This window comes from Gopherus flavomarginatus, chromosome 1, assembly GCF_025201925.1.
Source record: "Gopherus flavomarginatus isolate rGopFla2 chromosome 1, rGopFla2.mat.asm, whole genome shotgun sequence".
In the NCBI taxonomy this organism is placed as follows: domain Eukaryota; kingdom Metazoa; phylum Chordata; order Testudines; family Testudinidae; genus Gopherus; species Gopherus flavomarginatus.
Genome location: NC_066617.1, coordinates 379274312 through 379299725, shown reverse-complemented (window position 1 = coordinate 379299725; position 25414 = coordinate 379274312). Strand labels below are relative to the sequence as shown.

The following is a 25414-nucleotide window of genomic DNA, read 5'->3' as shown; positions in this document are numbered from 1 at the left end:
AGCAGCCTAGGGAGCAGGTCAGAGCTGGGAGCAGAGTTACAGAAGCAGCCCACAGAGCAGACCTGCCCTGGGAGCAGAGCTGCAACACAGAGCCAGAGACACAACCCAGGGAGAGCAGATCCTGTGCTGGGAGCAGAGCTGGGCCAGCCAGACACAGCCCAGGGGGAGCAGATCCTGTGCTGGGAGCAGAGCTGGGCCAGCCAGACACAGCCCAGGGGGAGCAGATCCTGTGCTGGAAGCAGAGCTGGGCCAGCCACACACAGCCCAGGGGGAGCAGATCCTGTGCTGGGAGCAGAGCTGGGCCGGCCACACACAGCCCAGGGGGAGCAGATCCTGTGCTGGGAGCAGAGCTGGGCCAGCCAGACACAGCCCAGGGGGAGCAGATCCTGTGCTGGGAGCAGAGCTGGGCCAGCCAGACACAGCCCAGGGGGAGCAGATCCTGTGCTGGGAGCAGATTTGGGCCAGCCAGAGACACAGCCCAGGGGGAGCAGATCCTGTGCTGGCAGGAGTGGCGCTAGGGTTTTTGGCGCCCTAGGCGGGGGTCCTTCCGCGCTCCCGGTCTTCGGGGCACTTCTGCAGCAGGTCCCGGAGCGAGTGAAGGACCCGCCGCAGAATTGCCGCCGAAGACCTGGAGCATGGAAGGACCCCCCGCCGCCGAATTGCCGCTGAGGGCAGCAAAATGCCACCCTCCCAAATCCTGGAGCCCTAGGAGACCGCTTAGGTCGCCTAAATGGCAGTGCCAGCCCTATGTGCTGGGAGCAGAGCTGCAACCACGGAGCCAGAGGCACAGTTCAGGGGAGCAGATCTTGTGCTGGGAGCAGAGCTGGGAGCAGAGCTGTGCTAGCCAGAGACAAGGCCCAGGGAGAGCAGATCCTGTGCTGGGAGCAGAGCTGGGCCAGCCAGAGATAAGGCCCAGGGAGAGCATATCCTGTGCTGGGAGTAGGGCTGCAGCCACAGAGCGATAGACACAGCCCAGGAGAGCAGATTCTGTGCTGGGAGCAGAGCTGCAGCCACAGAGCCAGAGGGGCCAGAGAAGCAGCATCAGTGCTGAGGCTGAGTGGAGCTGGGACAGGGGCTGGAGCTGAAGCCAGGTGTGGTGAGCAACTGGGGACAGCCAAGGGGGGGACCTTGGGCAAAGGGCCCAGTGCAGAAAGACAGCCCCAGCCAAGGGTCCTTGCAGGCCAGGCTGGGAGGGGGATCTTAGCCTGATGGGGGGCTGACGCTGGGAAGAAGGGTCCCACCACCCAAAGCTCAGGGGTATGTGGCCACCACCATTACAAGTGTCCAACCTGCAGCATCCCTGCAGCACATCCAGGGTCTGAGAAGGAGACCTGGGACCTACAAGGAACAGACTGAACTGCCCTGACATTCCAGAGACACTGTTTGTGATTTTCCCTGCCACAGAGCAGGGTGATGTGTTTTCCTTTAACCTTTCCCATTTTTTCTTATTCTTTTTTAAATTAATTGTTGATTAAATAACTTGTATTTACTTTAAATCAGTGGGTCATAGAATATCAGGGTTGGAAGGGACCTCAGGAAGTACCTAGTCCAACCCTCTGCTCAAAGCAGGACCAATCCCCAGACAGATTTTTGCCCCAGATCCCTAAATGGCCCCCTCAAAGGTTGAACTCACACTTCCGGGCTTAGCAGGCTAATGCTCAAACCACTGAGCTATCCCTCAGGGAAGTGACCAGTGCGGAGAGACACCCTGTTCTAGGTGACCACAGCAGGGTTGGGGGTTGAGCCCCCCAGGAATCCTGGGCCCAGCCCTATTGGGGTTATGAGGACTCTGCCAGACAGGAGAGTGGAAGGGGAGTCTTAAGGGCAGGGAGGCTTCTGGGTAAAGGAAGTGGGAGCGAGGATTCAGATCCTTTCGCCAGCCCACTTCACCGGGGTAGTGCAGAAGCCAGGAAAGTTCCCCACAATGGCGGGACTATTCCTCCGCTTACATATACTGAACTGCTTGGAATATACATTGCATGTGGGGTCGCAGCCATGTCACTCTCAGGACATTAGAGAGACGAGCTGAGAGAGGTGATATCTTTTATTGGACCAACTTCTGTTGGTGAGAAAACTGTGGAAGACCAAAAACTTGTCTCTCTCACCAACCATTGCTCAGCCTGAGATTGTGACCTGAGATTGGGACTGGATGCCTTTCTAAAAACATACATGCTCGAGCTGAACACAAGATATAGGCTGATTGCTGGGATCGCTGAGTGAAGGACTGGGGCTTGTGTCAGGCAGACGGTCAGATGAGATAGTCAGAAAGTTTCCTTCTGGCCTGGGAATCCATGAAAGATTCTCAGAGGGGAGAGGAGCAGAAGACTAGGCATGAGAGGGTGCAAGGGAAAGGGGAGAGGGGTAACCATCTGGGCGTCAGAGGGCGTGTGCCGGGGACAGAGGAGCAGCCATCCTGTCTGTTTGGGTAGAATCCCCTAGGCCATAATGGTCTCTAGCTGAATGATACATGATGAGGCCCTGATCTGGGCCAGGCCCTTGTAAATGACAAGTGATAACAATGTTCTAGAGCAGTGAAAAGTCAAAGCCGTGTTGTGCTGCAGACCCAGACAAGCCTGTTTATTAGCCCTGCGGCTCAGCAAGGCTAAGGTGGGTTTCCATATTGGAGAGTGACTCAGCCGTCTGGATCTTGGGCCCTGCTGACCCTGATGTCACCTGCACAGACCTTACTCCCCAGCCACTGACTGTCCTGTGGGCCTTCAGGCTGCTTTCATGCCCAAAATCTGGAGCACCCTCTGCCGGATCCTCGGGGTTCTCACCTCGTAGTTGATGGGGTTCATCATGGGAGGGAAAAGCAGGTACATGTTGGCAATGAGGATGTGAACATGGGGAGCCACGTGGCCGAAGCGGTAGGAGAGGAAGGAGAAGAACTCAGGAGTGTAAAACACCAGCATGACACAGATGTGGGAGCTCTAGGTGCTGAGGGACTTGCGCCGCGCCTCCTTGGAAGGGAGTCTGAAGGTGGTCCAGAGAATCATCATGTAGGACAGGACAATCAGCAGCAGGTCTAAGCCGCTGGTGAAAAATGCTACAACCAGACTATAGGCTGTCATGACTGTAGTGTTCACACAGGCCAGTTTCACCAGTGCCATGAACTCACAATAGGTGTGAGAAATGACATTGGTCCTGCAGTATGGGAGCCGCTGCAGCAGGAATGGATGTGGGCCCAGTAACAGGACTCCCCTCATCACAACACTCAGCCCTATCTTGGCTATGGCCCGACTGGTCAGGATGGCCAAGTGTTGCAGCGGGTTACAGATAGCGACGTAGCGATCAAAGGCCATGGCCAGGATGAACCCGGACTCCATGGTTGACAGTGAGTGAAGGAGATAACTCTGGGCCAGGCAAGCATTGGTGTGTATTGCCCAGTGGCTGAACCAGAAAATGCAGAGGGTTTTGGGCAGGGTGGTGGTGGGCATGACCAGGTCGGCGAGCGCCAGCATGGAAAGGAAAAGGTACATGGGCTCATGGAGGCTCGACTAGGAGGAGGCCGTTCCCCAGGAGGGACAGAATGTAGACGGAGCAGAAGGGGATGGAGATCCAGACGTTTGCTGCCTCCAGACCCGGGGTGCCAAGGAGGATGAAGGTGGAGGGGTGGGGTGTGGTCCAGTTTGAAGCTGCCATGGTGGGTCCGGTTGGGTCTGTTCAGCTCCACAGCACGGCTGCTTCCTGCCCCTGTGGCTAGGTACACACCGGAACGATGATTGCAGGGCTCCCTGCACAGAATGAAGGAACGAAGTAGTCACCCCAGGCCTTCGGCATGTCCCCGTTTATTGCCCCCACCCATTCCAGGCCTGAGACTGCAACCTTGCGATTTGTGGAGCACCCAAAACTGCCTGACGAGCTCCTGCCCCAAACTGCTCCAATGAAATAGGACCCAACTCTGAATGTAGAGGGGAAAGTCTGGTGAGCAGAGACTGAGGGGGGTGGGGAATGGGCTGCACCGCACCCCACTCCTCCCCTTTCCCGTCAGCTGACGTGACCAGCGGTGGGACAGCTGACACTGACACTGACAGTGTCATCATTAGGTTCAGCGTTAACTCTGGCGCTGCGAGGGGAGTTCAGCCCCCTTACAGCCACGGCCTCAGGCTGTCTGCGGGGAGGGGGCACATGGACCCGGCGAGCAGGCAGCTTCCTCCAGACTGATCACATTACTGCTCCTCCAGCGCAGGCGGAGACGGTGCAGTCTGGGAGCAGGGCTGTCATACCCGCGGACTGGGGCTTGCACGTGCTGCAGCCACCCCCGTGTGCCATTGCAATGGAGCAGCACGTCTAACTGGGCTGACATGAGTCAGGGATCCCAAACAGCCCCCCACCGGCACCCTCTGCCCCCTGCGCCTTCCTGTGGTGATCTAGGGAGTCATCTCCCCCACATCCCCTGGGGTGGGATGCCCGGGGGCGAGCGCTGCTCTGTGTTACGACGTGGAGCTCACATTCAACGCTCAGGTGACTTTTAATTGAATAGCTCAGCTCAAGAGCCCCCCAGGGCTGGCCGCAGCCTGCAGCTCCCCCCACTGGAAATGTAGGAGACCTCTGCTGTCCCTGGCCACACCCGCAGAAGTATTCAAGGTTGGCAGGTTCCCACAGGCCATGAGCACGGAGACCCTTAGGGCCAGGCTCCAAGATGAGCCCCAGGAAGCCAGAAGGGCTAGTCCTGCATGGGGCGTGTGAGCGCAGAGAGAGGTTCAGCTGGGCACCGGCTGCATGAGGCAGAGCTAGCTGGGGGCTCTGCTTTGAGAGGGAACCAGCTGCTCCCGGGAGTGGGAAAGCTCTGAACAGCAGGACAGCGGCTCTGCGCGTTGGCTTCCTCTAGCGGAGGAGGCCTGGGCTGGGAAGCTGGTCCAGCTCCGAGCACAGAGGCAGATGCTCTTGGATCTCTCCCTGCCTGTTGGACGCTTGCCCTGGGTTTTGGGGCACTGCCCTCTCCCAGCTGGGGCTATTCACATTCTCTTTAAGCTCCTCTGAGGAAGGCTCATCAGGGGAGCTCAGGCAGAAAAGAATAATCACCCCCATCCCTCCCACAGCAGGAAGGCAGGCAGGGAATGGTCTGGCCAGCTGAGTCCCACTCCCCCAGCCAGGCCACCGCTGATGTGCCTGGCTCTGATCTGTCCCAGCACCGATGAGGAATGTGGTCACCAGTGACTACTCTGACTAGTAAGGATACTAGCTAATGGAAGGGGCAGCCCCCCCGTCTGTCCCCTTGTCCTCCATGACTCTCCCACTGCATGTCCCCTGGATCTGCTCAGCTCCATCTCTTGGGTCTGTCACAGTCCCGGCTTGGAGCTCTCTGGGCAGGGACCGTTTGGGCGTTGCTCCCCTGCACGGCACCCTGGGCAATGGGGCCAGCTGCCTAGCGCAGTAACAGCAACAAGCAGAGCCCTGGCACCCTCACTCCAGTGGGAAATTCCCAGCTGCCCACACCCCAAGCATCAGCACTCAACACGAGCATGGAGGGGCGAGTACCAGAGGGAGGATCCCCTGCACGGCTGGCTCTTCTACCCTCACTGAACCAGCCGCCTGCTCCAGCTACCTGCACTCGTGCAACTACAACTTTGTACCAAAACCATCCTTGAATTGGCCTGATCTCCCTGCCTCCCCCTCCCCCCATGCTCCCCCAAGATCCTGGGACCAGAAGTTAAGGTTAAATAAATTCAACCCTGAAGTAAAATGCAAGTACCGAGCAGTGAGGGTGGTTAGACATTGCACAGCTCACCTGGGCCGCGGGTGGGGTGACTCAACATGGCTTAGAGTCTCTCAGGTTAGCACTGATGTATTTTTAAATGAAGTTTAAAACCAGATGCTTTAATCCAGTGTCTGGCAGTAATTCCATGGCCCTGTTTGTGGAGGGGGAGGTTGTGGGGATTCCCTGGAATTTGTGAGGCCCCCTGTTCATCCCCTCCCTCGCTGGGCCATGGGGAGAACCGGAAGGCCTGTGGTGCATTAAGACAGAGGCTGTACTCAAATCTCAGGATTTAGAGCTTTAGTCAGTTGGACTTGGGGCCAGGAAGGAATTCCCCCTCCCAGCACCTCTAACAATTGGCCAGATGTATTCTGGGCTTTTCTATACCTTCCTCTGAAACATCAGCGGTTGGCCACAGCTGGCAAAGGGATACTGGATGGGGCGGACCAGTGCCCTAGGCTGGAACAGAGAATCCCTTTTCTTGGATGCCTGGCTGGTGGGTTTGGTCATGTACTCAACATTTAATGCCTTGGCAGATTTGGGATCAGGAAGGAATTTCTCCCAGGGCAGATTGGCAGGGACCTGGGGTTTTTGCCTTCCTCCGCAGTCTGGGGTGTGGGTTGCCCGCTGGGAACACCTGGGCATGTCTCACCTGACCAATCCCCTGCTATTTGAAGGGCCTCTGGCCTGTTCTCTGCGTGCGGACACAACAGCATAGTCTCCCGAGGACTGAAATGTTTTGATCTAACCCAGCGGTTCTCAGACTGTGGGTTGTGATACCAAAGTGGGCCAGGAACCCATTTTCATATGGTCGCCAGGGCTGGCTGAGACTTGCTGGAGCTTGGGGCTTAAGCCTGACTCCCACCACCCACGGCCAAAGCCGAAGCCCGAGGGATTCAGCCCTGGGTGGCAGGGCTCGGGTTACAGGCCCCCTGGCTGGGGCTGAAGCCAGGCCTCGGCCTTTGGCTTCCCACTGGGGGCAGTGGGAATCAGGGGGACTCAGGCTTCAGTCTCCCCTGCTGGGGTCAGGTAGTAACTGTTGGTGTCAGAAGGGGGTCGCGGTGTAAGGAAGTTTGAGACCCCCGGTCTAACTGAAGTCCTTGGCTCAGGAAAGGGGTAAGCAGGTGCATTTTCCTGGCTTGTTCGTGCCAGGGTCGGACTGGATGGACTAATGCTGGGGAAGTATGTAGTGTTGCCAGTTATGGTTAGCTGTATTCCTGGAGATTTCATCTCATGGCATAGTTTTAATTAAAAATTAATCTTTAATTCCTGGCGACTCCAGGCCAGTCCTGGAGGGCTGGCAACCCCAGCACTATGGAGGAGTTCAGCTAAGCAGAAGCAGGGCACGGAGGCTGCTCCCAGCCCTTCCTACACGTAGGGGTGAGCGGCCTCTCGAGCCAGGTGGGAGCCAGAGGCAGCAAAGGGAGGCGCTGGCATTATGGGAGGAGGGAAGGGAAAATAAAAAGCTCCTGTTGCTTAGACCAACTTTCCAGGCGTGATTCTCAGCACTGTCTCCCCCGACCCTGAGCCGGTTCCTCTCTGAGCTTCCCTGGCCTGGGACCTGCCTCAGCTCTGTGCTTCCTCTAGGCTATTATGTCGGGCAGGTGCAACTAACCAGGGCCATTTCTGGGCTCCAAAGCCCTGCACTCACCCAGCTCCTGTGCAGCAGAGAGGGGCTGCCTGGGCAGCGGGAGGCATCCGCAGAGTCTCTGTGCTGTGCCAGAGGAGCGCTGGGCAGGGAGGTTTACAGCCATCGCTGTGGGATCCCAGCAGGGTTTCTGCCTGGGGAGCCTCAGCTTAGCGGAGAGCGTGAGATAGAGAAACAGTCACCAGCTTTTTCCTGTCCCTGAGCATACGGCCCCTCATAGGGGCTGGGAGAGTGAGATGCCAGGGGCATTGCAGATTTACACCAGTGTGAGAGCAGCATTGGTTCAGACAAGGCAAGGGGAATTGAGCGGGGCCTGCCCGCTCCACAGCCCTGTGTGGAGTCTTGTGTATTTTCACTGTGATCACTGGCCAAAGCCCTTGTTTCCGCCAGTCCCTGAGCCGGCTCTGGTAAGGGGACAGCAGCCTTAACCTTGATTCCAGGGGCTACTTAGGCACCTGAAAATTCTACGTTTTTGATAGATAACGTAGCAATTAGCTGACAGATGCACTGGATTTTATTCCTATATAAAAGAAAGAAAATTAAATAAATATTAGATGCACTCAGCTCTAATACTAACAGGTTCTGACTTCACGTGGCAAGTCACTTAAGGGACACTGGTTAGGTTTAAAAATTTGATGTATGTTCTTACTTTATTACTAACTCTGCAGAGAGAGACCCCATCAGGACTCCTGGGTTCTGTCTCAGCTCGGGGAGGGAAGAAGAGGGGGTGGGGTCTAGTGGGGTACAACAGGAGGCAGATATATCTGGTATCTCTATAAGAACATCAGAATGACCCTTTTGGGTAAGACCAATATCAAGCGTTAGCAGTAAACAGTAATTATGGGAGCTTCCCAAAGGGAGCTGAGAGCTCTCCTGCTCTCTGTGAGTCAGAGAGGACTGGGCGGTTCTTTGTGTTTTGTTTTTTTTCTGTATATTTCAGGACCCAAGGATCGTTTATACAATTTCATGTCTTTTGACACGTCGAAATTCCTCAGGGAACAGAAGGTAATTAGGATGACTTTGAAGGACATCCATCACCATTACTTAACTATATAAATTAACATAAGGCCATTTGCTTGTTCTCCACCATTCACAGCACATTTCACAGACAGATGAATATTGAGATAGCCTGTGTTTACAATTTGTTTACATGATAGGATGTTCTTTTGACCTCTGAATTATCAGAATACAGCACAGACAGGGACTGTTGATTACATTTTCCACATTACTCACACGTATGTAAATACACAAAACCACAAACATTATCTCCCCACATGTCTTCTGTGGGTTATTTATTTTGCAAGACGTTTAACCAATGTGGCACCCTATAATGCTTTATGGAAATGTGCTTATGAATGTATATATGACATAACTGGGCATGGCATGTAACATATCTCTGCACAGGTTATGATCTACTGAATCCTATCTGTACACATGTCCCATTTTTGTATTCAAAGTTATAAATATTGGCTGTGTGCTTGTTTGATTTTAAGTAACCTTAGTAAGGCCTTTGGTCAGATTCTTAAGCAAGGAATTTTCAAGTTAAGTGCCCAATCAAGAAACATTGAACGGACAATAGAACCTTGGAAGACTCCAATCCAAAGAAGAAGTCTACTTGGGGACGTTGAAGGTAGCATGTGAACAATGGCTGCCACCTGTAAAGTTCTGAGTCATGCGCGGACATGTAACTTGCTGGATTCTGCATAGGAGAGAGGAGGGGGACTCCAGCACAAAAGAAAGTCTATTTAAGCCCCTTGGAGACCCCTCCATTTGGTCTTCAGCTGGCTCAGGAGAGAGCCTCTCCGCCCCAAAGGATACCTGAAAGAAACTGGAAGAAAGGACAGTAACCACAGGGGTGAGGATCGCTGGACCCAGACTAGAAGGAGATTAGTCTGTACAAGAAACTTATTGGAACATCTTTGAGGGGGAGATTTCATCTGTAATCACTTTCTTACTGTACTAGGCTTAGACTTGCATGTTTTATTTGATTTTGCTTGGTAATTCACTTTGTTCTGTCTGTTATTACTTGGAACCACTTAAATCCTACTTTCTGTATTTAATACAATCACTTTTTACTTATTAATTGACCCAGAGTATGTATTAATCACTGCAGAGGGGCAAACAGCTTTGCATATCTCTCTAGCAGTGCTATAGAGGACAGACAATCTGTGAGTTTACCTGTGTAAGCTTTATACAGGGTAAAAGGAATTTATTTGGGGTCTGGATCCCATTAGGACCTCCCATTGGGAGCTGGGCATCTGAGTGCTGGAGACAGAAACACTTCTCAAGCTGTTTTCAGTGAAGCCTAAAGCTTTTGGGGGCTGTTGTTCAGATCGGGGTCTGGGCTTGCAGCAGACACAGCGTGTCTGGCTCAATCCAGGCAGGGCACTGAAGTCCCAAACAGCCAGGGAAAATGGGCTCAGAGGTAATCTTGGCACATCAGGTGGCACATCCCAAGGGGTTTCTGTGATCCAACCCATCACAAGGATAGAGAACCACTACTACACTCCCCTTTCCTGCACCTCAGCTCTACTCTTTGCTGGATCACCTACCAGCAGTTCTGTTCTGTCAGGACTTTTTGGAAAGTCTTGCACGGGAATCGCAGAGGGATTTTGTTCATGACTCTGAATGTAAGTGTTAGAAACAGCTACTGGTCAGTTACTGGGAGACCGTATCATACAGGTGTTCACGGAACGAAGAGTTAATAGCACAAACCTGTTGCAAACACTATTTGGAGTACTATTGAAATGCTTTCTAAAGCAAAAGCCTTTATGCAGTAAAGTCCCCACTGCTCCTTCCTGTAGAGATTCCAACAACTCTGCTGCTGGTTTTTGATATACATGCAGGTCATGAAACTTTGTCTTTTTAATATTTATATTACAATGAAAAGTTTTGGCATAACATTTACACATTTCTACTTTGACACACACATGTAAACCCACTCGTTCCCCTCTGATCGTCTTTCAGAGATGATTTCTCAGGCTAGAGTGGGACATAAAATGTAGCATCTGTCATCTGGATTTCTTCAGAACCTGAAAGATCCCAACGTCTCAGCCCTCAGTCAGTGACTTGTCAGCAAACAAAAGTCTAGTAGCTCCTCTGTCCCTGAGTTAATAGCTGACTGGTTCTCCTCAGGTTCTGTTCTGTCAGTCTGCAGCCTGTATCCGGAGCGGTAACAGGCATTCCCTGAGCTCTCACTCTCTAGTACATAGTGACCTCAGAGCTGTTATTCAGGCACGATGAGGGTTTGCAGGACACACATTTCAAAGTCAAATGCATGAGTATTGATGGAAATAGAACATCAATTCACACATGAAATGGGACAGAGGCTCATTGTTAAAGCTAGATCTGGGCTGGAAAGCTGAGAGGCTCCCCCCCCCCCCACGTACCCCCCATAAAAGTAAGACCCAAATTAAAATGTTTTCTTTTTATCCATTCTCTGGGGTGTGTTTTCATAGAAAATGGATCATTTTTCTGTAAAATTTCAATTTCCACGATACTGCCCAGCTGCAGATGCCTGGATCCCCAAGAGAAATTGGGACTTTTCATCTGCTTCTCCCTCATAACATAAATGAAGGCTGCACTGGTGGAATCTCTGGCTGCACTCTGGGTATGGAAAGGTCAAAACCTCCCAACCAGTCTATGGCTGAGGATTTGTGCCCTTCAGCTGCACCAACCAATCTGCCAGTCTGTGGACTATTGTGATAGGCCCTGGTAGCAGATCTCTAATGAGCTTCCAGGGAACTGGTGAGGGTCCTGGAGTAGTTGGGGAGGCCCAGAGATTGTGCATGGGTGAGCCTAGCTCCCAATGGATCACTGAGATCAGGGCATAACTTTGGGGATTCCTAGGTCCCCCCTTTTCATTCTTCAGGGAAAAGGAAGGAAGATCCCCTCCTGGAATGATCTGAGGGAAATTTCCATATACAGAGACTTGTGGATTTTCTGTACTCTGCTCCTATATTAATATTATTATTCTATTTTAGTTTATTTCAGCAAGATCACAGCTGTTATGGCATCATTATTACCACTCGGCCACCCTCGAGGTAGCCATGTGAATAACAGGGATGATAAGTCCCAATTCCAGCAAGACAGCCTGCAGCAGGGCTGGTTCTGCAGTCTCACTGGGTAGCATTAGCTCGCATTCCCTATCATTTCACCTCTTGCACTTTTCCTTTCCTTCTGACGGGGTTTATAGCTGCTGCACACGAAGCCAAGCAGCTAAGTGTCCCTGATGGTCAAGTGACCCCTAAGGGTTATTGCGAATATGCTCCATAAAGACAGGTGCCTCCCTATCTGAAGAGATGCTGCTCGCTGCCCTGCAACCTCTCCGATGACTCCTTCTCCTTTAGGGTGAAGACCTCTGGCATCAGCAGCTCCCCTTCTAGCAGGAATTGGGTACGCTGGCAGGTTTCACTGTCTTTAAAATGCAAAGTGATGTGTAAAGGCTGCAAGCTGTTTCCATTTGCAGATGTTCTGTGCAGCTACAGAGGACTCAGCTGGGCTGTTGGGGTGACTCCGTGATGGGGATGGAGGGCAGGTCGCAGTAGGTAGCTTGCAATCCTCTCCCCTGCATCTGCCCATACTCCATGGTGAGTAATTCAATCTACACAGAAATCTGACATTCAAAGCGAGCTTGCAGTGCTAAAACCCTGCTGCCCTGAGCAATGATTTTTCAAGGAGTCCCATTTGTAGAGGTGCTGTGTGCTCTGGGCCTAATCCTGCCAGGGGCTGAGGAAGAATAGACCCCACGGAATATCAGTGACTACTTCCCAAATTGCATCAGTTCTATTTGCTACTGGAAATTTAATCAGCAAATGCATTTTCAACAATTTTACTCTTTGACTGGATTGTAGATGCAGGAATTCAGAGCTGAGTTGCTCTGAGGGCACACAAGCAAGTCTCATTTTATGCCAGGGTTCCTTTCCACGGTTAGCGCTGTGATGGGGCAAGGCCAGATGGCTACAGTAAAGTACTGAGAAACAGGTATGTAAGCCCCAGGCTAAACAAATCCCTAGTACCTTGGCAGTTGCTTCAGGTTAATCAAGGCACCTGGGGCCAATTAAGATCTTTCAAGAAGGCAGTGGAGATAACTACATTGATTAGAACACCTGTAGCCAATCAAGGCAGGCTAATCAGGGCACCTGGGTTTAAAAAGGAGCTCACTCCAGTCAGATGGGGAGGAGCCAGAGGAGAGGAAGTGCGTGTGAGGAGCTGGGAGCAAGAGGCACAAGGAGCTGAGAGTGAGAGGCTGTGCTGTTGGAGGTCTAAGGAGTACAAGCGTTATCAGACATCAGGAGGAAGATCCTGTGGTGAGGATTGTGGATGTACAGAAAGAACTGACATGGATTTGTAGGGGATCTTAATGCATGACAGTCTCTGTTAGCCAGAGTAAGGCTAGCTGTAACCCTAATAATGGGAGATTTGTAAAAGCAAGGATTGTGTGAGGCGAGTGGCAAAGAATTGTGTGAGAAGTTGTTTTTCGACCTTGTGTAGATAATACAATATGTAGACTGGTGTCTCTTAAGTGAGGAAAACAAGATATCAGGATGACCCATGTATAAACAAAATGCAACTGTTGCTTATTATTGTCTATAACAAAAGTATAAATGCTTGCTGTAATTGTTTACCTGTTGAGAGACCTGTCTAGGAAGGGGAGACCCTATATCCTAGTGCACTCTCTCCCTGTTGTAGCTGCTAAACAGAATAAAGTATCTGACTCTGCTGCACCCAAACAAAAAGCGAGAACTGAGTTTTTCTCCGACAGGATAAAGAAGCTGTTTGGAGGAGGCCATGAGGAAGTAGCCCAGGGAGTTGTAGCTGTCACACAGCTGTTGCAGGAGGCACTATAGACAGCTGCAATCCACAGGGCCCTGGGCTGGAACCCGGAGTAGAGGGCGGGCCCGGGTTCCCCCCAAACCTCCCAACTCCTGATCAGACACAGGAGGAGTTGACCAAGACTGTGGCAAAGATCACTGAGGTGAGCAAATCTGCCAATAAGCGCAGGATCCACCAAGGTAGAGGAGGAACTTTGTCGCAATACATAGCGAAAACAACATATGGTGAAACACTCATTGAGTTGAATGGCGGGCGCAATTGCCTGCACTACAGATGCAGTTTTTATATTGTAATTTTTCTTTTTTTCCCGTTTTTACCGACTGCGCAAAGATGAATTTGCGCATGTTAAATGCGCCTAAGATACGACTTGCCTGTATTTCTGTTTCCTGACTAGCTGAAGACTCCAGCACATCTGCCCTGAAGTTACCCCACAGAGTTACAGGGCTATGTTCATCTCTTTCCCTTCTCTGGTTACTCAGGGCCAAATATCAGGATTTGTAGCCTCCTTTCTCATGGGGTGAAATCTCACCATTCTCCCACCCTCAGACTGGGCCCTGGGCTACCGCACAATGTGGCTGTAGCACTGAGCGCTGTGCCTGCTCAGTAGGTCCAGCTGGGTTTGTACCTGTGGTTGACATGTGTGTGCTAAAGTACAGCTGGGAAAATGTTATGCCAAAACCTCCCATTGGAATACAAATATTACAAACACTCATTTCATGACATGTCTGCATATTGAAAGCCAGCGGCAGAGTTGTTGGAATGGCTACAGGAAGGAGCAGTGGTAACTGTTTGCAATGGGTTTGTGCTATTAACTCTCTCTTCAGTCAACAGCTGTATGGAACTCATCCCTGCTAGCTGAGCAGAAGCCATTTGTAATACTTACATTCAGGGTCATGCACACAATTACTCTACAATAGCCGTGCAAGACTTTCCAAAAAGTCCTGAGAGACCAGAACCGCTGGTCTGTGTTTCAGCAAAGAGGAGAGCTGAGGTGCAGGAAAGAGCAGTGTGATAGTTTCTTATGTAATTTACCTCCATCACCTGTTAAAAAAGCATAGCTGAAGTAACTAGCACACTCAGCTGGATATTAATGCAAACCTAGTGTTTGCACTATTCACCCATTTGCAATGCCAACCCCTCCCTCATGCAGCTGAAGTAACTGTCCATGTTACCTTGTAGCTTACCAGATAACTACAATCCCTTGCACGGGGAGCAGGTGCGGGTCCCGTGGGGAAGAAGGGGAACCTGTAGGATGATCAAACTCTCTGGATTCAATCAACATAGGCTGGGCAAAGCACTTCAGCTTCTCTTGGAGGGATTCTTGGGGTCAGAGTGTATCACTGGGAGCATTTGGTAAGGGAAAGTTAATAGATCCCAGTTCTGATCGAATTTACACACGTAAATCCGGAGTGATGTTGTTATTGAATTCAGAACCAGACCCTGAAAATTTATCCCATGTGCTACAAAGAGGCAGTGGCATAATTTGAACTCACATCAGCAGAGAAAAAAAATAAGGTACATAATGAGTCAATTAAACACGTTTATGAATAACTTAAATGCAGGACAGATAAACACAATGACCATTTTCACCATGGACTTGCCATATGTGTACACACGTCATGATACAATGGGCCTCAGTTTCAAGTTGAGGGCTAGAAAGGGTGTCTGTGTGAATGTTATTATTGCAAACTCACACAGTGCTCAAATAGGCTGTGAAACTCTGATCCACTAGATATAAATGAGGCCAAGGGATTAGCCGGATTCAAAGAGGGACTGGATTTACACCACAAAATATGTCTAACTAGTGGGTGCCTGGGGGAAACTTTCCCTTGGAGCAGTTAATCTCCTAGCTCCCTATTGCAGGGATTCTTCCATCTTCCCCTGACACATGTGTAACTGGTTACTGAGCTAGAAGGACTGCATGTCTGATCCAGTTTGGCAGTGCCTATTTTCTTGTTGGCATATCCTATTGGGGGTGTAAATCCAAATCTATGTTTTTTCTGATCTTCCTTGAGCTTCTGGGAATCCTAGATTTGCACTCAGAGCAGAAAGATGTCTCGTTAAATATCATCTACTTCCCTCTTCTCTTTCCTTTCAAGAAGGAAGGTTCAAAACTTCTCAGACCTGCCCAGTACGGTATGTCAGCTGTCCATGACACCAAATTCACACCTGCAGTGTACCTTCTCGTTGGGATACTTGGGCAGGAAGACATCCATCTCTGGGTCTCTGTCTTCTTCTGCTTCATGTATGCTATTTCGATAGTAGGAAATGCAGTCATTCTGTTCATTATAAAAACAGATCCAATCCTCCATGAGCCCATGTATATTTTCCTTTCCATGTTGGCCATCACAGACCTTGGCTTATTGATAGCCACCATACAGACGATACTGGGCCTATTCTTGTTTAAATTCTAGAGAGATCAGCCTTGGTGCTTGTTTTCCTCAGATGTTCTTCATCCACTCTCTGCAATTCATTGAATCCTCTGTGCTCATGTTGATGACATTTGGCCGCTTCATCACAATCTGTAACCCGCTGAGATATGCCTCCATCTTAACCCTGCCGAGAATAGCCAAGATGGGATTGATGTTTGTGCTAAGAGCAGTGGCAGTAATATTTTCACTCCTCTTTCTCCTGAAATGGTCCTAATTCTTTCGAGCCAATGTCCACTCCCATTCCTACTGCCTGCACCAGGATGTCATGAAGCTGGTTTGTTCGGACATCATAGTCAACAACATCTATTGCTTGTTTTTTACAGTCATAACTGTGAGGTTGGACTCGCTGCTCATTTTCCTCTCTTATGCGATGATCCTCAAAGCAGTGCTGAGCATTACGTCCCCCACAAAATGCCTTAGGATCCTGAACACTTGTGTCTCCCACCTCTGCGCCATCCTGCTCTTCTACATGCCACAGTTCAGCCTGACTGTCATACACAGATTCTGGAAGAGCTCTTCTCCCTTGCTTCAAATTATCTTGGACTACATCTACCTTCTGGTTCCTCCTTTAATGAATCCAACTGTGTACAGCATGAAAAGCAACCATCTTCATGCGAGGATAATCAGGGTGTTTGTCAAGTAAAGACTCAGTTCATCATCTGGTTCCAGAGCTGGTGACACAGGTCATGACTACCTATTCCACTTTGAACCCTTATATACGAGGAAACAAGAGCTACTGATCTCCACTCTGTCGAGAGATGCTCATACAGGGTCTAAGACCTGATGCTTAGGGGGGCCATCCCCACCCGCCGTTGAGGGAGGACAAGACTCCGGGGAAAAGAGACCAAACCAGGCAGCAGCATTTACAAAGTCAATCTGTTTGTGGAGAGCCAGAGGAACGGTGGGATGTTGGCCCCTAAAGACTCATATCCTGGAAACTGGGGTTAAACATCATACACCAAGGACAGTCTCTTATCATCAGTCTCTGTGTCCCAGGACAACTAGCCATTGTTTTCAGCCACTTTGGCCCATGCTTACAAGGCCCGCTGGTTGCTAGGGAGATGGTGGAATTAGTGGACCCCTTCTGTTAATGGGCATGCCGGCAGGGTGGGATTCAGTAGTATGGAAACCGGAAACAGTATAAGGGACTTACCATCAATCAAACCCTAACCCCTCCCCTTGGCCGCTTAAACCCTGCCCCTTGACACCGTAAGCCCTGACCACCCGTCACTGGAAGTCCCACCCATGGGGAATATTACTTCCGGGGTCAAGGAGGACACACAGCCGGAAGCAAAGTTTGTCATGTGTCCCCTCTAAGAACTCCTCCCACTGCCCTCTACCAATCAGGAGGGGTCTCTCCCCCGTAGGCCCCCCCCGAGAGGAGATTTGTCCAATCAGGGGTGTTCCGGGGCATGGTGACCCATCCGGAAGTGGTTCGTGTGACCCCTCCAAGAACTCCTCCACTGCCCTCTGCGAATCACGATGGGTTTCAGCCACACAGCACCGCCCTGAGAGCAGATTTGACCAGTCAGTGGTGTTCTGGGGTGGGGTCACCTGCCCAGAAGAGGGTCGTGTCACCCCCTAAGAACTCGTCCCAGCGCCCTCTGCCAATCAGAGCGCAGCACTATCACCCCATGAGTCCCAGCAATCGGGGCAGAAGAGGCCATCTTTTACCAAGAACACGTGCTTTAGAGATCGTGGAAACGTGGACTCCTTCACCACCCTGGTGAGAACTTCGGACTTTGTGTGAGCCCCGAGGGCCTTTGTACTTGTGTGGAGAAAGCGCTACATCAACGATAGTTCCAACGAGGTCCCTTTGACTCAGCCGTTGGTGGATACGCCAGAACCCGAAACCCAAAGCCTCGTGAGGCACCTGATGAGCATGAAGGCCTCTCGTGGTTCGCCCCCCAGAGGTGGAAGATGAACGCAGCTCAGGGGAGTCAGCAGAGGACAAGGTGAACAAAACAGATGTTGCTCAGGTAAATGAATGATTAAGAAGTGATGGTTGATGATGGGGTGCAATGAAATTAGGAACTGGGAGGATGCGTAAATCTAAAAACAAACAGTGGGGTGCTTACGCTGTTTCTTTTGTGAAAATCTCTCAACAGCTCGACGATGCCTTTCTAGAGGTCTTGGAGAACTGGGAGCAGTGATGAGCTGTCAAAAAATTAACAACAGGTTCCCTCCTCCTCACCCCACGAGGGGGTCGTGCCCTCTCAGGGGTCATACCTTATCCAACACGCCATGTTCTTGATACCTCCCGGGATCCCTGCCCTGTCCACCCCCTTTCCTCTCTCCTGACTGTCCCCTGTCACCACATCCAACTCCTCCTCTCATTCCTGATCACCACCCGGGACCCCTGCCCCATCCAACCACACCTTCTCTCTGTTCCTCTCTCCCCACACCCTATGCAACCCTTGCTATGTCCTGACTGCCCCCCGAACCCTTGCCCCCTTTCAATTGCCCTGTTCCCTGCCCTTTGACCTCCCTGACCCCTATCCACTCCCCGACAACCCACCAAACTCCCCTGCTCTCTTCCAACACCCCGTCCCTGCTCCCTGCCCCCTGACTGTGCTGTTTGGAGCCATTTGGCTTCAGCCGGGTCCACTTGGCCGTGACCGGAACGGGCACTGCGGGGGCTCGAGCCGAGCCGGAAAGAGCCGCTCGGCCGGGACCTGGATCAGTGCCGGTGCCGCGAGGTCAGGGCAGAAGCTGCTCAGCCGGTACTGGGACCGGTGCCACGGGGCTCGGGCTAGGCTGGACTGGGATGGAGCTGCTCGGCCGGGACCGGGACCAGCACCGTGGGGCCCGAGCTGGGCCGGGGAGTCGGGGCCCGCACTGGGCCGGAGCAGCTCAGCTGTGACCGGCATCACTGGCCCAGGGTCTGAGCTGAGCCAGAGCTGTTCAGCCGTGACCAGCACCATCGCTGCGGGGTCTGAGCCGGGCCGGCTCAGAGCCTCTCGGCAGGAACTGGCACCGGTGCTGTGGGACCCGAGCTGGGCCGATGCCACTGAGGCCAGAGCTGGGGGTGCTTGGCCAGGACTGAGCAGGGGCGCTCAGCCAGGGCCAGGCCAGGGGCCAGGCTGGAGGGAGACGCTCAGCCTGAGCCGGACTGGACCATGCCATGCCTCTCTGGAGCCCTCTTCACGCCTGCCCCCCAGCTTACCTGCCTGCTGCTTGTTTCGGGCTTCTCGCAAACATCTGATTCGCCGGAAGCAGGGGAGAGGGAGGAGAAGGAGGGTGGAGTGTTCAGGGGAGGAGACGGCAGTGAGCTGGGGCCGGGGGGCCGGGTGGATAGCTGCCCAAGCTTTAGTTACATTTAAAAGCTGTTTTAGAACCGGTTGTCCTGTAACAACTGGTTCTAAAAGGGTTTCTAAATTTAATAACCGATTCCTGCGAACTGGTGGGAACTGGCTCCAGCTCACCACTATGTGGGAGTAAATACATCATGCATCAGCTGTTTTTGCTCATGTCTGAGACACAGATCTCAAGAGGAAAATCCAGAAAAGGATAAAATGGAAGAATGAACCAGCTCAGGCTCCCTTATGGTAGGGGTCGTGGTGTCCATTTTGACAGGCGGCTGTAAAAGGTCGTGTTAAACCAGGCAATGAATAAAACTTATTTATTTAAATGTGTCAATATGAATGTGTTCCCCTTCATATTTGTGTTAGTAAAAGACGGCACCAGTAAGTCATTTCTACACAGGCAGCTCTCTTAAAGAAAATATATTACATCCCCGGGGAAGTTGGGAGCTTCGGCGGGGTGAACCTTCTTTCTCAAGTGGCCAGAAAGCACAGTAAAACTTTAAATAGAAGACAAGTAACAGTTTGGCTTTCAGAGAGGGACGCTTACACTTTACACATTTCCACCCCACCATCAACTTCAGCCTTGACCATTCCACACAAGAGATCCACTTCCTAGACTCTACAGCACTAATAAACGATGGCCATGTAAACACCACGCTATATCGGAAACCTACTGACCACTATATTTACCTACATGCCTCCAGCTTTCATCCAGACCACACCACTCAACCCATTGTCTACAGCCAAGCTCTATGATACAATCACATTTGCTCCAACCCCTCAGATAGAGACAAACACCTACAAGATCTCTATCAAGTGTTCTTACAACTACAATATCCACCTGCAGAAGTGAAGAAACAGATTGACAGCACCCGAAGAGTACCCAGAAGTCACCTACTACAGGACAGGCCGAAAAAAGAAAGTAACAGAACACCACTAGCCATCACCAACCAGCTCCCAACCAGTGGCGTATTATCGCCTAGGCCAACAAGGCCTAGGCTTAGGGAGGCAAATTTGCTCACGTCTCCTCTCCATCTCTGCCCCTTCTCCAAATCCCTGGCCCGCCTCCTCCCCCAGGCACACTGCGCTTCCCTCCTTCCATCTCCCTCCCTGGCTTGCCATGAGAAAATGCTGGGAGGGAGAGAGAAGTGAGTAGTGGCGCACTCAGAGGAGGCGGAGCAGAGCTGAGCTGCGACCCATGAGTGCTGGGAGTAACCCGGGAGAGGGGGCAGGAACCGCTTCCCACCCCAGCTCATCTCCACTCCACAGCCGCCATCCCCCAAGCGTGCCACAAGTCCCCTTCTCCTCCCTCTCTCCCAGGCTTTCCGTGGGGGAGCGGAGGTGAGCTGGCGCATGGGGGGTGCACGGCAATTTTTTGAGGGGCTAGGGGTGGCAAATTTGTTAATCCGCCACTGCCCCCAACTAAAATCTCTCCAGCACATCATCAAGGATCTACAACCTATCCTGAAGGACAATCCCTCACTCTCCCAGATCTTGGGAGAGAGCCCAGTTTGCTCTTACAGACAGCGCACAAACCTACAGCAACCACACAACAAAAACACTAACCCAGGAACCTATCTTTGCAACAAATCCTCTTGCTAACTCTGTTCACATATCTATTGAGGGGATACCATCATAGGACCTAATCACATCAGCCACACTATCAGAGGCTCATTCACCTGCACATCTACTAATGTGATATATGTCATCATGTATCAGCAATGTCCCTCTGCCATGTACTTTGGCCAAACCGGACAGTCTCTATGTAAAAGAATAAATGGACACAAATCAGACGTCAAGAATTATAACATTAAAAAACCAGTGGGAGAACAATTCAATCTCCCTGCCCACTTGATTACAGACCAAAAAGTCACAATATTACAACAAAAAAACTTCAAAAACAGACTCCAACAAGAGACTGTTGAATTGGAATTAATTTGCAAATTGGACACCATTAAATTAGGCTTCAATAAAGACTGGGAGTGGATGAGCCCCACTACAGTTCCTCACATCTTCTTGTCAATTGCTGGAAATGGTTCATTTTTATTACCACTACAAACAGTTCTTTTTCTCTCCTGCTAATAATAGCTCACCTTAACTGATCACTCTCCTTATAGTGTGTATGGTAACACCCATTGGTTCTTGTTGTCTGTATATATATCTATCTTCCTACTATATTTTCCACTGCATGCATCCGATGAAGTGGGCTGTAGCCCACCAAAGCTTATGCTCAAATAAATTTGTTACTCTCTGAAGTGCCACAAGTACTCCTGTTCTTCTTTCCCTTTACACAAACCGGCTTCAATACATTTTAAAGAAATAAGACCGTTGTGTTAGATGTGGATGTGCAATGACAGTCAAATTTGGTGGATATGCACCGGTTCTCCAAATGCAGCAGTGGTTTTAAGTACATCTTAACAATGATAGACATTCTGTCCAAATATGCCTGGGCCTTAGGCCTAAAAGACAAGACAGGTGTGGAGGTATCCAAGGCCTTTCAAGCTATTTTCTGCAAAGGTTGCATGCCTCAAAAATTACAAACCAATCAGCGGAAAGAATTTTTAAACAAACCTTTAAGCAGATTATTAAAGTGGCATGGAGTTCACCATCTTCTTACTAATAATGAAGTCAAAGCAGGGGTTGTAGAGCGATTTAACAGAACTTTAAAACCTAGGATGTGGAGATATTTTACAGCCCATAACACCTTTTGCTACACTGATGTGTTACCTGACTTTAAAGAGTTACAACCAGAGATTCACAGAACTATATGTACCACACCCGCTGATGTTAGCCCTTCAAATTCTTTGACAGTAAGGAAAATGGTTTACGGAAATAGTTTAAAATAATACTGGTTGTTGCCCCTAAATAATCCCCCAGAGGGAGATTCCACTCACTCTCCCTTTTCACAAATATGACCCAGACAGTGTCGTGGTACAGGCACCACACTTGCAACCTCTCTTGGAGGTTGTACAGTTCTAAGCGGGCATAAACGGTGGTGAAACAGGCTATGAAGACGTTGGTATTGCCAGAGACAGAGTACCAGTCTTTTGCGTGCTTCCAAAACACACATGTGGTTTCATCATCGATAAACTCACAGGATGAAACCTTGTAATTGAGGGAAAATAGGTACTGAAAGAGTAGAGAAATTGGAGAGTGTCCAGAGAAGAGCAACAAGAATGATTAAAGGTCTTGAGAACATGACCTATGAAGGAAGGCTGAAAGAATTGGGTTTGTTTAGTTTGGAAAAGAGAAGACTAAGAGGGGACGTGATAGCAGTTTTCAGGTATCTAAAAGGGTGTCATAAGGAGGAGGGAGAAAACTTATCCACCTTAGTTAGCCTCTAAGAATAAACAAGAAGCAATGGGCTTAAACTGCAGCAAGGGAGGTTTAGATTGGACATTAGGAAAAAGTTCCTAAGTGTCAGGGTGGTTAAACATTGGAATAAATTGGCTAGGGAGGTTGTGAAATCTCCATCTCTGGAGATATTTAAGAGTATGTTAGATAAACGTCTATCAGGGCTGGTCTAGACAGTATTTGGTCCTGACATGAGGGCAGAGGACTGGACACAATGACCTCTCGATGTTCCTGTCAATCCTAGAATCCATGAATTTATAAAATCTAAAGGTTTAATCATAAAAGGAAAAAGATACAGATGAGAGCTAGAATTGGTTCAATGGAATCTATTACATACAGTCATGGTAATGTTCTTGGTTCAGGCTTGTAGCAGTGACAGAATAAAGTGCAGGTTTAAATTAAGTCTCTGGAGTACATCCCCAGCTGGGATGGGTCATCAGTTCTTTGTTCAGAGGTTCAGTTTGTAGCAAAGTCCCTCCAGAGGTGAGAAGCAGGATTGAACACAAGATGGAGATGAGGCATCAGCCTTTTATAGTTGGATCCAGGTGTAAGAACACCTTTTTGTCTTTACTGTAGAGAATTACAAGAAAATGGAGTTTGGATTCATATGGACAAGTTCTTGCATACTTTGCTGAGTCACAAGGTGTATCTGCCTTCTCTCAATGGGTCAGTTGTGTAGCTGACGGTCCTTAATGGGCCATCAAGCAGGCTAGGCAGAGCTGACACCAACTCGCCTGGGATGTCAGCCAGAAGCATAGCCTAAGTTTGAAATACAGACAGGATAGAGCCAATATTCATAACTTCAATTACAAAATGACACATGCACACAGACAGCATAATCATAACAAACAACCCATAACCTGGTTTTAGAACCCTTCTATGACCCCCTTCACATAAGATTTGGTGCCACTACAGGACCTTGGTTGTAGCCATGTTCTATACGGTCCCAGTTCAAGTCAATAAGATGACACACACATCTTCCGGTTTGGTCATTTTCTTTAAAACATGGTCACGGTCAGGGTCTGCACTAAATTGCACAGCATTTATCAAGGTCACCCCTTACGCTAAATGGTCTTGGGTTAGGCACAGACATTGCATAGAATACCCTATGGCAAGAAGAGTGTTTAATAAGCTTTCCAAATACAACTCAGCACACAGGCCCCGGAGCTTGCAGTTTATATCTACTGAAGTCATGGCGCCGTTGAGCTGGCACATCTATGACACAGCCCTCACAATCTTCAAAAAGCTTTTCCCTAAGGCAGTTATTCAGGACAGCTTAAACAGCAACACGTACAATGGTCTGCATGACTTTTTTTACGCTCACGATGTGGCACTGGCTCAGTTAGTTCCATGCCAAGCTTCCTAAACTCCTCATAGCCATCATCCTCGGAGTCCTCTTCAACAATTTGTATCGGCTTTGAGCAAAAACAAGGAAAACCCAGTTCATCTTCGCTGCTTGATGTAACGCTGTCCAGGGCCTCTGGGTACTCTAGAAAGGCATCGTCAAGCTGTCGAGAGATTTACAGAAAAGAAACAGTGTAAGTTCTCCCTGCTTGTGTTTAAATAGACACAACCCAACCCCTGCCCCCCGGTTCCTAAGCCCATTACACCCCATCATCAACAGTCACTTTTTAATCATTCATTTACCTGAGCATGTCTTTTCCATTCACCTTCTCCTCCGATGACTCCCCCAAGCTGTGTTTGCCTTCCACCTCTAGGGGGGTGGAAAATGAGAGACCATCACACTCATCAGGGTGCCTCAAGAGAGGTTGAGTTTCAGGTTCTGGCGTATCCATCAATGGCTGAGTCAAAGAGCCTTTGTGGGAACTGTCGCTAATGTAGCGCTTTCTCCACACAAGTTCAAAGGCCTTCGGGGCTAAAACAAAGTCCAAAGTGCTCACAGAGGTGGTGAAAAAGGAGTCCATGTTTCCAGGATTTCTAAGGTACGCGTCCTTGGTAAAAGATGACCTCTTCTGTCCCAATTGCTGGGACTTATGGGGTGATAGTGCTGCGCTCTGATTGGCAGAGGGTGCTGGGAGGAGTTCTCAGAGGGGTCACACGACCCTCATCTGAGAGGGTCACCCTGCCCCGCAACACCACTGATTGGTCAAATCTGCTCTCGGGGTGGTTCTATGCGGCTGAAACCCATCGCGATTGGTAGAGTGCAGTGGGAGGAGATCTTAGAGGGGTCACACGAGCCACATCTGGATGTGTCACCCCACCCTGAAACACCCCTGATTGGTCAAATGACCTCACGGCGTAGGTCTATGGGGGTGAAACCATTCCTGATTGGTAGTGGACAGTGGGAGGAGTACGTAGAGGGGTCACATGACACACTTTGCTTTCGGTCATGTGTCCGCCTTGACTTTGGAAGTAATATCCCTGTGGGTGGGGCTTCTTGTGATAGGTGGGCGGGGTTTAAGGGTGGAGGGGCAGGGTTTTAGGGGTCAAGGGGACAGTTTGGGTTTGATTGATGGTAGGCCCCTAATAGTACTACTGGACAGACTTAGGATCCCTTGCCTTTCAAAAGGGTGGCTTTGTCAATTTAGTATCAGCTCTTCTTGAAGGAAGGATTGATTCTTGAACCATATGAGGTAAAGTAACAAATCCAGTGAGCTAGCCACACCCTCAATCTCATCCAAGCCCCCAGGTCCCCCTTCATATTGGAATCTGGATTTAGATGTCAGACCCCAAGGAGAGTCTCTTATACATCAGTCTCTGTGTCCGAGGACAACAAGCCATTCTTCTCTTCCACTTTAGCCCATGCTTAGCAGACCCGCTGGATGACAGAGAGATGTTGGAATTTATGGGCCCCTGCTGTTAGTGGGCATGCTGGCAGGGTGGGATTCAATAGTATGGAAACCGGACACCCTTGGAGGCCCTTGCCTTCCAAAAGGGTGGCTTTGTAAATTTAGTGTCAGGTGTTCTGGAACGAGAGTCCTTGGACATTCGGGATTTCACTTTGTTTTGAAGCTTGCTGAAGGTTTGTTTGAGGCACTTTAACATCCGTTTGAGCACTGTAACTTTGCTCCTTGGAGGGGATGGTGTCCTAGCTCTGGAGGCCTTTGGTGACTTTGGGGGAGAACCGTCAGGATTCCCAGTTTCTTTCTCCCCAGCTTGCCAAAGCCCTGTTGTACTCGTC

General features: G+C 50.2%; 2 pseudogenes; one reads left to right on the top strand and one right to left on the bottom strand.

The window, feature by feature from the left end:
• Positions 1–2656: 2656 nt before the first annotated feature.
• Positions 2657–3711, bottom strand: LOC127031819 (olfactory receptor 52K2-like; annotated as a pseudogene).
• Positions 3712–15319: 11608 nt separating this feature from the next.
• LOC127030333 (olfactory receptor 51G2-like) lies at positions 15320–16256 on the top strand (annotated as a pseudogene).
• Positions 16257–25414: the final 9158 nt, after the last annotated feature.